This window comes from Dipteris shenzhenensis, chromosome 9 (assembly GCF_047967505.1).
Source record: "Dipteris shenzhenensis isolate YYH24624 ecotype China chromosome 9, Dip_SZ_1.0, whole genome shotgun sequence".
NCBI lineage: Eukaryota > Viridiplantae > Streptophyta > Polypodiopsida > Gleicheniales > Dipteridaceae > Dipteris > Dipteris shenzhenensis.
This window is the reverse complement of record NC_141604.1, coordinates 6,233,299-6,251,045: the sequence shown is the minus strand read 5'-3', so window position 1 is coordinate 6,251,045 and position 17,747 is coordinate 6,233,299.

Sequence of the window (17,747 nt, the reverse complement as noted above, 5' to 3'; positions counted from 1 at the left end):
TCTCGGCCTTAATGAGGTTAGCTCCTACATTAATTTGACTCATTATTTGGATATTGTTTGTTTTGAGAATCATCATGTATGGATTAGTGTACCGAATCATCATTATTCGAAGCCTATGTATGTTTGAATTGTGATAGGTTGCTCCAGAAGATGTTGCCTACACCAAATACCATGCCTGCATCAAGAGATGAAGCGAAGAAGATGCTAATAACGGTGGGTATGGATTATGATACCATCCATGCTTGTCGTAATGACTATATTCATTTTCATCGTGAGCATGGATATTTGACTAGTTGTCCAAAATGTGGGGAACAATGATATAGAGATGACTTGCAGGGTGAGCAGATACCGATAAAGGTCTTGAGACACTTTCCATCATCGCAAGGATACAGCACATGTTCCGATGCAAATCCATAGTAGAGTTGATGACATGGCATGCATCTCATCGGTCCACTGATGACACATTGAAGATTCCCGCAGATTGTCTAGCTTGGAAGCTCATAGACAATCAGTGGCCGAACTTTGCGAGGGAGCCACACAACTTACATCTTGGGCTCGCCATGGACGGCGTGAATCCTTTCGGGTTACGCTTGACATCTTGGTCGACATGGCCCATCGTCGTGGTGAATTACAATATCCCACCATGGCTAATAATAAAAAAGGGACACCTCATGCTTGCACTACTTGTGCCAGGGAAGTACAAGGCAAAAAATATGGGCGTGTACATGGCACCTTTGATAGAGGAGTTACAGATATTATGGAGAGGAGTGCGGGTCTTTGATATTTCCACAGCTCCTAAACATACCAATGATATTTTGGTCTGTGGACCATGCATGACTACCCATGATATGGAGAGTGCACAGGTACGTGGTTGTGTCTCTACATGTATAATATAGGATTATGCTTTTATGACTCTCTTTTGCATGCATGTCTTATACTAACACATTCATGCACGCGTGCAGGACTTGTTACAAGTGGGTACCATGCTTGTCCTATTTGTGGACCGGGTTTGAAATCGCTTGCATGATACTCCAAACATATGAGGAAAAATGTTTATGAAGGTCATGCTCGATACCTTCCGCTGTACCATCTTGCGCGTGGAGGTCAGCTTGATCCACCACCATCATATTTGAAGGCAAGTGACTGGAATCAGGCTTGGAGGGTCAATGGAGAGGAACCTCCTCCTGGTATGAAGAGGCTATTGATCTTTCACGAGCTTCCTTATTGGGGTTAGTTACAAATCAATCATCTCTTGGATCCCATGCATATCTTCAAGAATGTGGGGGCTACTATTTAGGCACACTTGGTTGATTCCAAAGACTCGAGAGGAGTGCGAGAAGACTTGCGTGCTATGAATAGGATGTCTCGTTTGTGGCCCCAAGTGCATGCTTCGGGAAAAGTTATCCTCCCAAAAGCAACATGGATCCTCTCTACGAGGAAGGAGGCAGTGGTCAAGGTGGACATTACCTCTTTTCAAACACCCACAGGGTACATGCATTGCTTGAAAGGAGCATTTTCAAAGGACAATAAGCTTAGTGGGCTCAAGTCCCATGATTGGCACAAGGTCTTATAGGTATTCTAAGCTGTATGACTAGTGTATCGATAATCATGATGCGTTAGTGTAATTATGATTATGTTATATTGTTGACATGACTTCTTTGTTGCTTTGATAATTTATCCTCCCAATTACAATAAAATGGTGCTTACAAGAAGATGTTAGAAATGCTATATTCAAGATCAGTGGTATTGTGAAGTATGCTTATTATCAAATCACATTGATTGCATTTTCTTTAATTTAAGCTGAATAATCTGTAGACTGATTATGAAAATATCTTACATGGGCATGTGAAATAGGTGGATATCTCAAAAAGAGATCTCCATATCGAGCATCGAGAAGGCTAGGGTGGAATCCATCGAAGCCATATGCTTGCTTGAGAAGCACTTTCCCTCGAGCACTATGACAACTCAAGTAGACTTGCTTGTGCACATAGTTGATGAGGTGGCTATTGTAGGTACCATTCATAGTCACTGGATGTTTTTTCTTGAGCGGTTTATGAAAACTTTGAACGGATTTGTAAGACAAAGAGTAAGACCAAAAGCAAGCATGGCAGAGGGATGGCTTGTGCAAGAGTCATTAGTATATATCACGGAGTTTCTTGCATCCACGGATCCCGATATGCCACAATGGCATAACAAGGATGATGATCGCATCGTTGGCGAGGTTCCCCAAGGAAAAGGGATTGAAAAGAAAGATGAGCGAAGAGAAAATGGAGAAATTCAATAAGTTTTGTATCCTCAATAGCAAGGAGATGCAGAAGTGGATTGAGAGATATGAAGCAGCCAAAGCAGAAAGAATAAATGCAAGGACGAGGTTCAGAGTAATGTACAGGTGATCACAACCATATCCATGGGATCTGGCTCTTCTCCCCACTCACATGTCACTTGATTGGTTACAACTGGCTCTACATAAAGCCTAACACGATGGAAAGACAATAAACAAGCGCGAGCGAGAGTTATCATCTGGATGTATGATGCATGTAAGTTTCTTACCTCTTGATGTAATTAAGTAATTATTTGTGGCAATATATGCTATAAAATAGATGCATTTCATTGTTTTAATGATGCTCTTTTACAGTACAAAAGGTATAGTGCATTATGGTCATATGGATGACATTTTCACGTGGAATGCATCGATTCAAAGAGAGTCACGTATGATTGTGGAGTCATGGCTAACTTCACACAAGATAGCCGAGCAAGTGCTTCGGATACCAATCTTCTCTCCTCACAGTTGGATTATTGTATGCGAAATCTATGAAGTTGATTTCAGATGATTTAGTATTTTCATTCTTGATGTAAAATAGTTTAGAACTATTTACAATGGTCCCCATGCGACAATGAGAAAAGATAGCAGCGGTTTCTTTGCAATAGACTCCACCAAACTTTGGACTGATGAAAGTGATACTTTTGTGGGCCGAGCACTGTGAGCAGGTGCATACTAATGATTTAATTAATCGAAGCTTTCATTTTTAAAGATCCATTGATACATGTACTTAAGCATAATTTCATATATATAATTGACGACATTTGGCACCCATCTTCAGTATAGGTGGTTTTTCATCCGGATCGTTTTGATCCAAGATGGTGGTACATGATCCAAGTTGCACCACGAAGTAAGCAAATCTTTGAAGATAGAGTTCTTAGCTATATGCACGGCTAATTACACCCAGATGACAACAACAATAGGATGTGTTGATTTTGATGTGCTCATTGCAAGCTGCAGCTTGTGTACTGAGGTGACGTTGTAGACCATGCAGAAGGATCCACACTTTCTTGCTTGTTGATGGACGCTACCAGTAGCAATGCAGAGCCTTAAAGGAATGCAGAGACCCAGAATTGTTGATAGCCGATGCATTATGTGTGAAGGCCATTATGGTGTTGTGAAGCCAGTACTAGAGCCGAGGATGACGATGCAGAATGCTCTTCCAACTACGTTGCAAATGCAGCTCTTGTGGTTGCGGCTGGTGTATGGTCCAAAAGGGTGCATAAAGCAAAAGGATGATGTATGGGGTAGCCAAACGGAGATGCAACCTTCTATTCTGGAGCCACAGTTTCAATGTATGCGAATGCAATGTGGACATCAATTTGCACAATTTTGTGATGATACGCCATCGATCTTCTCTGTGCAGCCCATTTATCACATGCAATTGGCTTTGTGTGTGGCAGAGAGGTGCTATTTGTGATGTGCTAATCAGCTATGCTAGCCTTCATGAGAATGACAGCAATAAAGAGCACTGTGACTTGTTCGATTGCAAAGAGAAGTAGATGTGACTGCTCTTCAAAGAAGATTTGTGCAAGATTTCTTGCATTGTGCTTCAATCCATGAGTGCATTATCAAAGCAAGGTTGTAGACTCACAGTGGTGCATGGTGATGCTGCGTGATCAAAGGGATGTTTTTCAATTTTGGTGTGGCTTCTAGCAACTCATATACCTATGGAGGAATTTCTTGTACCTTACTCCTTATTGCACTTGAATTATAAGCACCTAAGTTAGTGAACCAAGGTAGCTATAAATTGTCAAAGAGATGGAGGCAGATGCTGCAATGGGGCCATACCAACTCAAAGATGGATCGGATGGAGTGCCTACAGTTGGCATCTAATTCATGGAGGGGCAGCCTGCAATTTTTTGAGGTGATGCGGAAAGAAGAATCTACAGTGTTTTATGGATTGCAAGTGTGTGGGCAGTTATTGGTGCAATTATTTTGCAATTGAAAAGGTAAGATCTATATCAACATTGCTGGAGTTTTTTCAAGAATGTGGCATTCTATGCCTATTGTTGTATTTCATTTATGCACTCACAAGGTTCTCTGCCTCGGCTTGTGCCCAAAATGATTATTTTCCTTTGTACTCTTTCTTTGGCATCTGACTTCCACTCAGGGGATATTTGTGCATCTGTGGTTTGCATAGTCCACCATCAGTGCCATGTGTTAGGGCCTAAAACCATATGGGTTTATGGGGATGCCAAGAGGTGTGTGCACATGGGGATACCAAGAGGCACATGTGTGGGCAATGAAGGGGCATAGACCTCTCTATATGTATGCATGCAAGAGCAACTAATAAAGGCAATTATTCATTCATCTTCTTCCTTGTCTCGTCTCTCTGCTTGCTGCTATTTTGAGAGTCCCTCGTGTATTCTTTTCCTTGTAGGGGCTGTTGGGGCCACTACATGGACCATCTAGCTTTACTTCATAACTATTTAATAGTACTGTAGAACCACTTTAAATTAGTTTAGGACCCCTTTAGTGCTTTAGGACCACTTAATAGTACTTTTGTAGCACCTACAAGTACTTCTGTATCACTTTATAAAACTTTTAGACCACTTGACAATACTTGAGCACCATTTAATAATATTGCAAAACCACTTAATAGAACTTCTAGACCATTGAGAAGCACTTAAGAACCATTTATAAGTCCTTTAAGACCCCTAAGAAGTGCTTATGAACCAGCTAATAGTACCTTTGGACTCCCTCTAGAGCACATAGAAGCACTTAGAAGTACTTCTAGATAGCTTAGAAGCATTAAGTAATACTTATGGACCACCTAGTAGTACTTCAGAACTATTTAATAGTACTATAGAACCACTTAATACTGGTTTAGAACTAGTTAATAGTGATTCAAGACCACTTAAAAGTGCTTCAAAACTATTAAAAGCACCACTTAAAGTTTCTTATAATGTCTGAAGGTGTTGTATGACTGCTGCTATTTTTCTTGAATAAAGTAAAGTATGAACTTGAGACTCATCGATTAAATGTATGGGGATGCTTTACAAAATAATGTCTCCCCATCCTATTACAAAACAAACATCTTTTTTGTTGGGGGATACTCGAGTCTCCATTGTCCAAAATTAAAAAACAATATCTTGAACCTCCTGTGTGATGATGGTACTTTTAGGTTGCTGTCTATGGCATGTTTGCAGGGGCAAGTCTCCATCCTCTCATAATTGTAGGCGAGCATTGGCTATGCAAAGGTTTCTCTTATGGAGACCCAAGACCTTTGCTACCTTTGACAAGATGACACGCTTGTTGTTGCCACCTTCTCCATCACAACCATTATCATTACGTACCAGAAATGACCTCTTGAAGAAAAGTTCATCATTTGATCGGGGAGTTTTGACTTGTGTCAAAGTGCTACAAATGTTGGCCAGCACATCTCGATTGCAACCCATTTCTTTAGGTCAAACATCCCTGAAACTAGGATGAAAGAGGACTTCTAGAAATAGTTGCTTGTGAGTATCTTTGTCGAGGCTCTTTATATGCTCGTATTAGGAGTTAGCCATAGTTCTACAAATCTTTTTTCTTTCCTTCTCATCAATGGACCTATTCTCTTCAGCACTTTGCTTCTCCTTTGCTTTTTATCGATGTTCCTTTTGCTTGAAGCCCAATATTTCCCGATAAACTCAATTCCTTGTTGACTAAGAACAACCATGCCTCCATTTGCTTGTGGTACTGCATTGTGCAAAAATTGATATTCTCCCATTGCATGGCCATTCAAACATTGATCTTCTACCATTGCATGACCATCCATACTCTGCAAGTTCCTTCAACTAGAAAACACACAAGCAGATAAGTGGAGGGAAGCGCACTTTTTGTATGTGTCGCAAGGAGATAAAATAATCAGGGTGATGGATTTGATCTGAGGGAGAGGTAGAGAAGACAAGAAAGGACAGGAGGAGCAAGAATGCGAGAAAGATGAAGGCAAGGAAGCTAAACAAAGCTGACGACAGAGCTGAAGAGTGGAAGGAGTCAAGGAAGGTAAAGGTGGGGAAGCTGACAACCGATCTGAAGGAAGCAAGAAAGATGAAGGAGGTTGATGACCAAGCTTAAAGAGGCCAGGAGGCTTGGGAAAAGAGCTATGTTCTTGCACCACAACGTGTAGTATGAGCACATACATACACACTAAGAGAGAGAGAGAGAGAGAGAGAGAGAGAGAGAGAGAGAGAGAGAGAGATAGACCCATGACCACTACACACAGTGCAAAAGGAAACAAAAATAATGGTTCCCCACTATTTTTTGACCAGTACGCATTATTTTCACCGCTACCCATTCTTCTTACTTGTACGTTACTACCTTCCATTCTCTCTTACTAGCATGTTAGATTACTACTTGTGTGAGCACATGACAAAGGAATGTCAATGACACTACATCTTGAACCACCTGTCCATGCTTTCACCCTACTCATTATAAAGCTTCAAATAAAGCCACAAAGGCCCAAAACTCAAGTACATCTCACACACACAATCAACCTTAGGTTATAGTTACCAGCATTGCCAGGGACTTGCCGCCTCACAAGGTCATCACCTCCAGCAAGCTATCCAGCCCTTCAAACTCCAAGAGACATGTCTCCTTCCTAAGCTCCCACGAGTCGACTCTCAAACCACCTTCTAGAGAGAGCAAGAACAAAGGTGTTACACCACAATGTCCTATTACCTAGCCAAATCCATGCAAGGTAGTCCACGTAGTCCTCCATGCATAAACGCAAGTGACTTACCAATATACCATACATGAAGATGTTGAGATATCGAGCTCCACTCATGATATGCCAGGGTGACCGTTGTGCATTTATGTCACCGACTTGTTAGCTACAGATGCGGTTGGTACACCGCCCATGAATAATAGCTGGATGATAGCTATCCTTACGTACTCTAGTTCGTGGCTCAGTTAGTATGCCACCTTAGTTAGCTGAGTTTGGTTTGAGACCCACATATAGGATTCTTCTATTTCTTTATACTAGGGTTCTTTTGGCTTTCACAACTAAGAAGAGGAAAACTGTTTTTAGCCTCCACCTGTGTGTGTATTCCCCCATTGTGTATGTGAGAAAGCCGCAAGTGAGACTCCTTCCTTCTCTCCCGCTACCTTCACATGGTATCAGAGCCTGGTTCATGGTAAGGAGCTCAAGAAAGCAAACCAAGTTCACGGTGTCCTAGTAAGAGGACTAGTGTTGCTTTCCTTTTTTGAGTTTGGGAGCAACTCTCTGCAGGTAGCATAGCCGAAAGTGCAAGAGTGCACTGTCTCAGATTGAGACACCCTTCGTAGTGTGGTGAGAGGGCAGTATATGATGTGGTGACTTTATTTTTCTAATTCGAGGCCATTTCGGGGCCCATTTTGAAGGCAGAAGTTCTTCGCAGGCACTCAAAAAAAGGCCCTATTTTTGCTGTGCGACCACTGCTCTGTAGGTCAGTGAAAAGTTGCCGCAGAAATTGCATCATATGCTTGTGCGTAGAGATATTGGGAGTTACAAAATCATCCTTATTGCTTGTTGATGCAAAATCGTAGGATCAGGCCAGCAAGACGAGGACGAGGAGGAGGACGATGATTCGAATGAGGAGTAGTAGTAGTAGTAGTAGTAGTTTGCATATACTTCGCCATGTATATCATTTTGTATATCGGCTCATTTGAGCGATTTTGTATCACCCTTTTCAAAAGGGTAATTTTGTAACAAACAATGTTGTATATCTTCGACATGTATATGCTTTTGTTGCTCGATCATTTCATTTGAGCGATTTTGTATCACCCTTTTCGCGAGGGAAATTTTGTAATATAAATCTTTTTTTTGTAATTACAAAAAAAAAATAGTGGGACAAAACAGGGCTTGCTATGGCCCTGTTTAGCCCCACTAATGCTTTTTTTAAAGTTCTATTAATCATTGCTATATAGCGATGTTTACTAGTGTCACTATATAGCGATGTTTTTTTGGCATCGCTATGTAGCGATGCTTATATAGCGATCGTTCTTTTTCGACGCTTATAACGACGTTAAGTTAAAGTGATTGCTTCAATTTTAGGGGGGGATTTGGGGTAGAGGATTGTCGGGGGTGGTGGTTACAGTAGAGTTGTATGCAGATTTGGTGAGCATTGGAGTCGAAGGCATTGGTTGGAGCATAGCTACATGCAGATTGGGCAAGAGTTGCAAAGGATGACTCTGCCGCAAGTGCGGGTGTTGATGTAGTTTTGTTTGGAGGGTTAGAGTGGTGTTAGTTTTGTAGGGACCATTGTGTTAATAATGTGCATAATATTGTCCCACGTGGGTAGGGAATTGTGTCGATGTAGACAGATCATCAATCGGAGGTACGGCATAAAGATACGAGTGAATTAGTGCGAAACGAGGCCCACACGGGGGCACAAATGAGCGAGTTCTAGAGGTGCCAAAATTGTGCGCAATGGGCTACAAAAATGCCCCGTAGTGTGGTGTTTTTATGTGTGAAATTTTGGATCAAACAGGGTCCCATTCGGGTCCCAAACAGGTGCGCTACGAAGCGTTGAAGTAGGGGTAAAATTGGCCTTTTGGGGGGGGGGTGGGGGGGTGATGGTCTTAAGGTTGGTGTGAATGGACTTTAAGTCCAACTGAGAGGTTTGAACCAATTGACTTCCAGTTAGTCTAACTAGCCTATATCCCTAACTGTGGGTTTAAACTGATGACAATTAGATAAACTAGCCATAGTTAGTTGACCTAACCTAACTGTCCAATTAGTGAAAACTAGAAGTTAGACTAACCTAATTGCGACTAACTAACCTACAGTTAAACTAACTAGATTGGTACATCTAATCTAACCTAACCTAGGAATAAACTAACCTAGCTAGGGTTAGTCCTAGGGTCAAGTTAGGTTAGGTTAGGTTAGGTTTTTTTTTAATTAATAAATAATATTAATTAAAAAAATTTGGGGGGGGGGGGGTGGGGGGGCGTCACACTACGGCCGATAGGAGGTCTCTCAGAGGGGGGGGGGGGGTTTTGAATGGAGGAGGGAAGGGTGGAGTGGAGAGGAGGGGAGGGGGGCTAGTGAGGGGAGGGGGGAGGAGGCGAAGGCAAGTGGTGAGGAGGGCGCGGGGCATCGCGGAGGAGGTGGAGGCGAGCATGGCGGAGGCGAGGCGCACAAGGGAAGCGAGGCACGGGGTGGGGACTGCATCGCTCTAGGTGAGCATTGCACACGGGCACTACTGCCCTTAGTAGTAGAAAGTTTACAAGGAGGTTCTAGAGTTTAGAAGAGGTTCCAGGGTTAGAAGGAGGATCCAAGGTTCAGGGTAGAGTACATGGTGGAGAACTCGTCTCCCTCGTAGATCATGGAGGTTAAGGGTTGAGGAACTAAGGGTTTAGGGGGAGCATAGGAGTGGGAGAGGAAGAAGGTGTAAGAGCATGGGGGAAAGAAGAGAGAGGAGGGAGGAGGAGCGAGGAGGACGAGAAGGAGGATGGAGGAGGAGCGAGGAGGACGAGGAGGAGGAGGGAGGAGGAGGAGGAGGAGAGAGGAGGAGAAAGGAGGAGGAGGAGGAGGGAGGAGGAGAAGGGAGGAGGAGGAGGGAGGAGGAGAGGGAGAGGATGGGTTGCAAGGTTGGAGGAGAGGGGAGGAGGAGTTGCAAGGTTAGGACATGCTTTTGGATGTGGAATGCAAGGAAGCATGGACACTTGAGACAATTGCTTGGAATACCAATCAGGGACATGCACAAAACAGTAACATCCAAAAACTCTGAAATGTGCAGCTGAAGGTTTCTTACCAGAAAAGGCTTGAAGTGGAGTCATCCCATTTACAGCCTTCGTGTAGCTACAATTAAAGATGTAAACTGCAGTGCTACATGCTTCGACCCAGAAAGTCTTTGGCAAATCTTTCCCTTTCATCATACTCTGGCCCATTTGACGTCGTGCATCTTGCATTCTGCTACTCCATTTTGCTGTGATGTATGTGGTGGGGGTTTCTGCCTCTTGATCTCGTGACTTTTGCAGTAACTTTCGAATTCAGTCGATGTGAACTCTCCATCTCTGTATGATCTCAACTTCTTCACCTTCCTCCCCGATTCTTTCTCGACTATTACATGCCATTCCATGAACCTACTGAAAGCCTCGTCTTTCGTCTTCAGGAAGTATATCCATATCCTTCTACGATAGTCGTCGATCAGCATCATGAAGTAGTGGGAACCACCCAAAGCTTCCATCTCCATATTTTTGCAGAAGTCCGTGTGAACGAGCTCTAGAGGAGCCTTTGCCCTACTGGCCTCTTTAGGAAAAGGATGCTGATGCTGCTTGCCCATCATGCAAGCTTCACATACATCGAGCAGATCTGAAATTTTTGGTAGGTCTGCAATCATTCCACTTTAATGCATTTCTTTCAAAGAACTAAGGTTTAGATGACCAAACCTCTCATGCCACAACTTAGTGTTCTTCACATCCGTGTGAGCACTAAAAGCTGAGAGTTCGTAAATGTTGTTGCGCCGTGTACCTTAACTAATGACCTTTCCTTGAAGATCCAGGATCTGGGCACCATTCTTATCGAATTGAACTTTGAGGTCCCGATCCGTGATGGCAGAAATGGACAACAAGTTTCTCTTGATATCTGGCACATAAAGAACACCGGACAACTGTTTTACAACTCCATTTGACTTGAGAGCAATCGTACCTTTTTCTTTTGCTAGACATTTTGCATCATTGCCGACTGCTACCATAATGTCATTCCCTACTGGCTATGGAGAGGTATACCAATCCTTCCGACTGGTCATGTGGTGCGATGCACCACTGTCAATGATCCAAGGTTCATCTGTAGGTACATAAACTGCCTCCATGCAAATCTCCTCAATTGCGAGGAACAGCTCTATTGGTACTACTTGCGCGCTATTGCTGGACTCTTTCTTTACTCCATTCTTCTCATCTGCAATCTTCTTTCGGCACTCATTCTGCTTGTGCCCTGCCTTGTTGCAATAGAAGCACTTGATCTTCTTCTTTCTCTTTTTATCATCAGAAGAAGATGGGTTACCAGAGTCCTTACCCTTACCTTTCTTTGATCCAGTCTAGAAAGCCGAATTTTCTCTAGTCCTCATCTTTTGACGCATCTCCTCCTCTAGAAGCATCACGCTAAAATCCTCAAAGTTGAGGGGTGGATTTCTGTTCTGTGTATTCAGCACCATAACAAGACCATCATACTTTGGTGGGAGAATCCATATGCACCTTCGTGCTAGATTCTCGCTGGTGATGGTGATGACAATTGCAGTCATCTGATCACGCATCTTCTTCACCCTAGTGATGAACGTCTCTGCTGCTTCAGACACAAACAACTTCTCGTTCGTAAGTTGAGTCTCTAGATTTTGAATCCGTGTCTGATTCATGGTCTCGTACTGATTTTTCAAGACCATCCATGCCTCCTCCGCTGTGGATTAACGCCATGACAGAATCACTAACATTGCAGACAATAGAGCACAGTGCATCTCCATTTCTTCTTGTCCACACGAGAATCTCATCCACAGTTGGTACTATCTATTGTCGTGCATTGGTTGGATCTGGTCTCGCAACTGGCCTCACGTCCACCCCAATAGCAGTGTCCCAAAGCTCGTATGTGCTTAGGATGGTCTTCATTTTGAACTTCCAGAGTGGATAGTTAGAGACGTACAACTTTCTGCTTTCACCGAACAGTGGGATTCACAGTCTTGCAGGCTGGGCCATCTCTCACAATTTGCTCGCAAACAGAAACACACTACCAAATCTTCTTGCTAGAGTCTAGGCTCTGATACCATGTAAGAAAATAATACGTCGTCTGTGCTCAACAGATAACAGGATCTCGTATGCAAGAGAGAAAACAAGATAGTATGGAGAATAAAAAATTTGATTACTGTAGATTTGATACAATAGATTGCGCTACCTCCCAACCGTGCACTCATGTGAAAGAAGCTTCGATGGCATGCTAGAAACAGTAGAAGACAGAGGCTGGATGTTAAGGAATCAGGGTTGCAGCTGTAGCCAGTGATGAAATGGGCTTCAGGGGCTTGCTCTTATATAGCCACCAGTTGTAGTCAGTTAGGCCCAATTGGGTGACCAACCCAGTTCACCCAAAACGGTCGACTGGGGGTCAGTCCCGAAATAGGCCACCGACCATACAATAGATCCGGTGCGCAAAACAGAGCAAGTAACCTACATACACCATTCAGCCCAAAGCCATCTGGCATCATCTGAGGCTCCAAATGAGCCCTGCAACCCAAAAGTGGGCTGCCCTGGGAAATGCTCTGTCTACCCTCAGTGCGGTCAGTCAAGGGATGCCTTCCCACACTTGCATGTAGCCTAGTTGGTGGTGTGCCAACTCTATCTGAAGCTATCCAGCCATCAGGCCACACATGGCCCCCATCTGGTGTCCAAACTAGGACCTACTAGATAACTGAGCTACTCAAATGCCTTCTCCTCATATGGAGGGCTTATAAGTAGAGTTAGTTGGTTCTCGCGTAGTTATACGAGAGTGGAGCATTGATATCTAACAATAAGGATAAGAAGAGGGAATGGAGAGAGAAGTGGAGAAGGAAGAGAAGGACAAAAAGAAGAGAAGAGGAGAAGACAAAATGGCATTCATGAAAAGAGGGAACAAAAGACAACTCCAAAGAGGAGGAGAGCTTGTATTCCAATGTGTGCAACCAACAAGTGAAGACCAAAATAAAATATTTGACCTTTTATACATGCCACCTTTTGAAGGGAGGGCCAACCCTAATCTCTTTATAGAACTCTCTTTCCTCAAACGACATTTTCAACTAATGTAGTTAGCATGCACCCCTTCTTGTTTTCAATCCAGTCCCTTGGATCGTTCAAAGGTCGTGGTTGTCGGAGTGTTCTCGAGGAAGATTATTCCTTGTGTGCATGTGTCTCTCGTTTGCCGTACTTAATTGGTCTTCATTGGATTGTTTGTTGTGGAATCTTTTCTTGTATGGCACTATATGGCATGAGTGATTGCAATGTCTAAATGTTGGGTGGATGGTTGATAGATGAGTACTTGTGACCCTTCAAAGAAATATGAATAAAGAGAAAAGTCTAAGGTGTAAGTTAGCAGGAAGAAGGATTTCACAGGGGTTGATGTAAGATCCTAGTGGTGTTATTGTTAATAGAGCCAATATAGTGTATTCTCATGCTCCTCTCTAAGTCCCATATATGCTTTGAGTGGGACCTTCATTGGATTTTCATTAGAATATGGTTGGTTGATATGCCATGTTTGAATGTGTTACAAAAATTCAAATCAAACATGCTTACAAATTCAAGATTTACCAAAACCATGGAAACCAAGAACAAGGAAACAAGTGGCAAAGAGAGAGCGACATTGTATGGGGTCCAATCTGCCCCCCCTAGATGGTGGCTCTTGCTTCCCATCTAGAGTATTTATAATTGTAATTCCAAAAACCAAAGAGCCAATAATAGTACATCCAAAAGTATCCCTTGTCCATAATTAGAGGGATTGCTCAACATAGCTCCACAAGCTTAAAATATATCAAGGCTGAATATGCCCTCATATCCAAATTTTATAAAATAAATTATCCCATGGCTTAAAATTCATAACTTTATAATATGGCCCATGGCCTTTGACAGTGATTAGATACTTTAATCAATCCAAATCACCTTCACCATCTCCGTTCCTCATTATCCAACTCATCATCTGTACTCAAGCCACCAATTGTGTTAGTTGTTACAATCAATTGATGAATCATCACACCAACTAAACCCAACACAATTGTATGTTTGATATACAGACATCAAAATACACACCTTGTGACCAATTGCAATAACACCAGTAACACTAGCAACATTAGTGTTAACATGGAATCACCCATAATACTAACCATCTAGCCTGGCAAAACACAGGTAGTTAGGCGTCCCCAACTAAACCCCACAAAGCATCCACTAGAACCCCCACTAGATCTCGTGCGCTCCTATGGAATACTTTGCCATAGTCACACTTGACTAAAATAAAATAATTTCCATAGCAAGAAATATTAGGAATACAATTCCATAACATCCCTCTTGCTTGGATTGCAACTGACCTCAGTTGTTGTGTATTTGACTTTCCGAGTCAATGAGTAGAGATGTGAAGAGTAATCTCTTGGATATTTATCAAGTATCATCATGGTCAAAAAATTTATTCAAATGATCTTAAGCTCTCATTAAAAAAGAGATAATGAATTTAGCCAATTCAAAACTTATGAAAGATTATTTTTATTCTTACCCTATACCAAGAAAAAGTACTATACCGCATCCATTTATTGCTTATGCTATGTTGGTATAGGTTCTAGCATTATATTTATCATATTTCTCAATATCTATACCATCCCATACCAGCCCCAATCATGCACAATGGGCATAATAGAGGGCCTTGCTCAAAGGTTAGGGCACTCGTTGGTGGAATGATTCCTAGTATAATTCTTAGCTTAGTTGATTTAATAAATTAGTAGCCAGCTCCTCCATATTCATACCCTTGGTGGGATGTGTTGTCTCCTTGACTTCATTTGAAGTAGTGGTCTTCAAGGTCTAGGATACTTCTAAGGAAGCGGATGTGGTCTTCCTCCCTTGGGCCTTTTCTTTCATGTTGTGATGTAAGTGCATATAGCAGCCTTGCTGCACAACTCAAATGACATTGGATTCATGGTAAAATGATGGTCATGAAGCTTACAATCCCACAAACCTATGAGGAATTGTGGCAATAGTTTTGCGTCACTCATTCTCTCAGGGGGTTCACAATCGGAGTTCAAGTGTTTGATTCTAACAATATGATCCCAAAAAGATTCTCTCTCTTTTTGCTTGACCTCATAGAGCTCATTAATTGGGGTCCACATGGGTCCACTGGTGTAGAAAACACCACTATGAAGGACTTTCACGGCGTGTCCCAATCAATTTTTGTTGAGAATTGTGGTGCCATCAACACATAATTAGAGGCTAAGGTATGTGCTAAGAAAATAATCAAAGTAGCCACCCTAGGATGAGGACTACATGATGTGGAGATGTGGATTGAGGATATCCACAAGGAGAGATGTGGATGAGAGGATCCCACAAATGTTGACTATTCAAAGGGCACTCTCTATATAAGAGGCCTATCATGTATGGTGGGTGTATGGTTGAGTACACACATTATAATCGATTGAGTGTTTCATACTTTCAGTCTCTCCCCCCATGGTTTTCTATATTTGGTTTGATCCTCCGTGATCTTTATGCTCATTGAGTGATAGATTAGGCTAGTACGATCCGCACTTTGACATGGTATCAGAGCTTAGGTCTAGTATCGTAGACTAGTTATGCGCACGCCTTAGAAACTCATGAGTTCTCCTAGGTTAGTTTCAGTTTTAGAGTGAGAGTTTTTTCTTGAGTGATCTTTGTGAGAGAAACTTCCATCCATAGGTTTTGGCTCATTTTCAATTCTTCTTGTGAGAAATTCATGAGTGAGGTTCTTTAAGGGAGAGGAAAAGCACCATAGTTTCTCCTATCTTGTAAGCCAAGGAGACTCAAGGCTTCTGCACTCCAAAGGAAAGGCTTTATCATGGCTCTCTGGCCAACGAGTACAAAGTTCCAAACGACCTTCAACTCTTAGGCAGCTCCCAGGACATAGCCATAGCCAATGCAATGCTCACCTAGCACCATAGTTGACGACTGTGCTACAAGCCAATAGAGGCCACCATAGGCTGCACTCTAGCACTAAGTATGAGGCTGGGGTTCAGATATAGTTGCATGGATACACTGATGCTGATTGGGCTGGTAGTATTTCTGATAGACGATCTACCAGTGGATATGTGTTCTCTTTTGGGAGTGCTGCAATCACTTGGAGCAGCAAGAAACAGCCTACAGTTGCCTTGTCAAGCACAGAGGCTGAGTACAGGGGTGCAGCAATGGCTGCATGTGAGGTAGCTTGGTTGCATAAGCTACTTTTCTGATATGCATCAGTCTACAGATGGGCCAGTTGTCATTTATTGTGACAACATGAGCAGTATACACTTGGCAAAGAACCCAGTCTTTCATGCTAGAACAAAGCACATTGAGGTGCATTATCACTATGTGCGGAGGTCTTATTGATCTAGTTTATGTCAGCACAGAGGATCAAGTAGCTGACATATTCATGAAAGCATTGGGCGCAGAGAAGTTGCGCAAGTTCAGAGACCTGCTTGGTGTGCAGGAATTGGGATTGAGCTCGAGGGGGAGTGTTGAGATATCGAGCTCCACTCGCGATATGCCAGTGTTGACTCTGTGCCAACATGAACTTATGAAGAAAGAGAAGGTGATACAACTTTGTGATACAACTTTGTGTTACAACTTTGTGTTACAACTTCTAGACACAACTTTATGTTACAACTTTGTGACACAACTTTGTGTTACGACTTTGTGTTACGACTTTGTGTAACAACTTTGTGTAACAACTTTGTGTAACAACTTTGTGTTACAACTTTGTGTTACAACTTCTACATGTAGAGAGAGAAGGTGTTACAACTTTGTGTTACAACTTTGTGTTACAACTTTGTGATACAACTTTGTGCTACAACTTTGTGATACGACTTTGTGTTACATGCAGAGAGAGAAGCTCTCCAACTTGTATAAATACCCCATAATGGAATGAAGCCCACACTCTTGGGGCATTGTGTTGAGTCTACATTGGTATTCCAAGCATTTGTCTCAAGTGTCCATGCTTCCTTGCACTGCACGTCCAAAAGCATGTCCTAACCTTGCAACCCATCTCCCCTCTCCTCCAACCCTGCAACCCATCCTCTCCTTCTCCTCCTCCCTTCTCCCTCCTCCTCCTCCTCCTCCTCCTCCCTCGTCCTCCCTCCTCCTCCTCCTCCTCCTCCTTCCTCCTCCTCCTCCTCCTCTCTCCTCCCTCTCCCACCTCCTCTTCCCTCCTCCTCCTTCCTCCTCTCTCTCTTACTTCACCCATGCTCTTACACCTTCTTCCTCTCCCACTCCTATGCTTTCCTAAACCCTTAAACTCAATGATCTACGAGGGAGACGAGTTCTCCACCATGTACTATACTCTGAACCTTGGATCCTCCTCCTAACCCTGAACTCTTCCTAAACCCTGGAACCTCCTTCTGAACCCTTAAACTCCTCCTAAACCCTACAACCCCCAATGAAGGCGAAAGCCTTCATTACCCCAACAACAATGGTTTACGTGCCTTTTACACATGCTTGCATTATGTTTACTCACCACACTTAAGCCTACGTCTCTCACCGGAACACGACTCGAGGTCCTAAGCTACATATATACTACAACGACAATCCCAATATATCTGTAGGTGACAAAAAGCCTCGGAACCCTGCAACATAGAATACCCAGCTCTTCCTACGAAAGCGGTAGGAAAGAGCCTACATTTGGCGCCGTTGCCGGGGAGACTAGCGTCTCAAGTCGCGACGAGTAAACATGCGTAGGTAGGTATAAAAGCCACATGATGTACAATTAGGCTAGGTAGTAAACACGGTTGCGTAGAGCTTTCAA